The 2,047-nt window shown below is 39.5% G+C and overlaps 1 pseudogene; it reads right to left on the reverse strand.

Moving 5' to 3' along the window:
- Nucleotides 1-1,140: 1,140 nt before the first annotated feature.
- Nucleotides 1,141-1,240, reverse strand: LOC113307172 (annotated as a pseudogene).
- Nucleotides 1,241-2,047: the final 807 nt, after the last annotated feature.

A 2,047-nucleotide genomic window follows, 5' to 3' on the forward strand; every position in this document is an offset into this window, starting at 1 on the left:
CCGTATGGAACGGGAGGTAAGATTCTAAACACTCGTGAATCCCCTGTCAGCGAGTTACTGGACTCCTTCGTATGCATATATGTTGAGGACTGAATACAGACATTTATTTTTCTAGTAAAGGGCAAGGTCTGGCCATACAAGATAAGGGTTCGGATTTCATCACCGTTCTCTTCTTGCCCTCTTTAGGAACACGTAACCTACGCGAACCTAAGCCTAAAATTTTGACTAGAAAGAGACCGATAGGGTAACGAGATTAACAGGAAATTCATTCGAAAAATATTGGTTACTCTTTTAAGCATACTTCGAAGTTCTTGACGGTTTCTGTAAGTTGAATGCGTGACTGCGCCACCTTGTAATACCGGTGAGGCATTGGGTATCAAAGATCCACCGATCTTCTCTCGCCTCTATTCAACTTACGTTAACTCGGATTGATTCCATAGGGGTTTGCTTAAATTGTAACGAATTCCCGTTCGAAGGATTAGGAGCTGGTCTAGAAACAATATAAGTGGAGCCATCATGCTTTTTGTTTGCTAGAAATCAATAGGTTTGATTTGGTTGAGTCGGCCTTGATCTGTGTTTGCTTACCGTTCCAATTTAGAAAATTCTATTGTATGCCTGAACGTAAAAGAGACGCACTAGGTAGATTTGTTAAAGAGAAACCTAGTAGTTCGAAGCGTCTCGATTACCTTAATCTAGAAAGTCCGGCTTTTTAAGAGTCTGTTTTTGAACGTTCTTTGACTGAGGAGAGAATCCCTGTTGCTCCGATAGCGCTAGAAATGACAACTTTGAAAGCTTTGTTGAATCTAACTAGGACTACCCGTCCTTCGTGTATTAAGTTAGCTGAAACGGAGGCACCCTATGAACTGAAACCTGGGACCTTACAGATGTTCCCAATCTTTTTATGGAAAGAAAATAAAAACCCTTATTACCATGTTAGGGATTTTGAGGAAATTTGTAGTACTCTAAGAATTAGAGGCTTAGATGATGATGCTTTGAAACTTAGGTTATTCCCATTTTCCCTGAAAGATAAGGCCAAGTCGTGGCTGTATAGTTTGGACTCCGAGTCAATTGAGACATATGAACAACTTACATCTGCCTTTTTCAATAAGTTTTTCCCTAGACACAAAACATCGTCTATTAGGACGCAAATATGCACATTTTCACAACAAGAGGGAGAATCTTTATATAGGTATTTGGAAAGGTTCAATGATTTATTATCCCAGTGTCCTCATCATGGTTTAGAAAAGGTTAGGCTAGTTCAGATCCTTTATGAGGGTTTAGATTATTCCACAACGACCATGGTTGAGTCTCTATGCACTGGTGGATTTGAAAACCAAACTGTTGATGCGGCGATGGAATTTTTTAATGAAAATGCCGAAAAAACCCAGCAATGGGAAATAGTAGGGCACCCCAGAAAACAATTCTTTTAAGTAGAGGAAACGTTAATAGGGTAGAAGGAGGCTATGAATCAGATGCCAAAATTGCTGCTATAGCAAAAAGGTTAGAAGCCTAAGAAGTGGGCCAGACTAGTGGTAGAGTGGAGCCTTTTTGGGAAGGCCATAATATTGAAGAGCAGGCCAATTCTCTTTATAATAACACTATATTTGATAACCGTCAAAAGATTGACCCATATTCAGAAACCTATAATCCTGGTTGGAGAAACCATCCGAACCTTTCATGGTCTAAGGGCCAAAGTCAAGGTCAGTTTAGTAATTCTAATGCTCCCCCAGGTTTTGGCTATACTAAGAATCCTTCAGGACTAGTTCAGTTTCAGAATCAGTCAGATGAGAAAATCTTAAGTTTTGAGGAATCTCTCGCCTTGTTAACTCAGCAAACTGCAAAATTCCAGTTATTCGTATAACAGAGTCTACAAGCTAGTAACAGGATAAGACAAGAAAATAGTCAGGCTATTTCCGAGTTAAAAACCCAGGTTGGTCTGATAAGTGATTCTTTGAGAGAAAAAGGTAAGTTTCCTAGTCAAACACAACCCAACCCTAGAGGAATTCATGAATTAGGTGCAAAACCATCGAATCAATTGAATGCTATT

The sequence above is a fragment of the Papaver somniferum genome, chromosome 8 (genome assembly GCF_003573695.1).
Source record: "Papaver somniferum cultivar HN1 chromosome 8, ASM357369v1, whole genome shotgun sequence".
Lineage (NCBI taxonomy): Eukaryota > Viridiplantae > Streptophyta > Magnoliopsida > Ranunculales > Papaveraceae > Papaver > Papaver somniferum.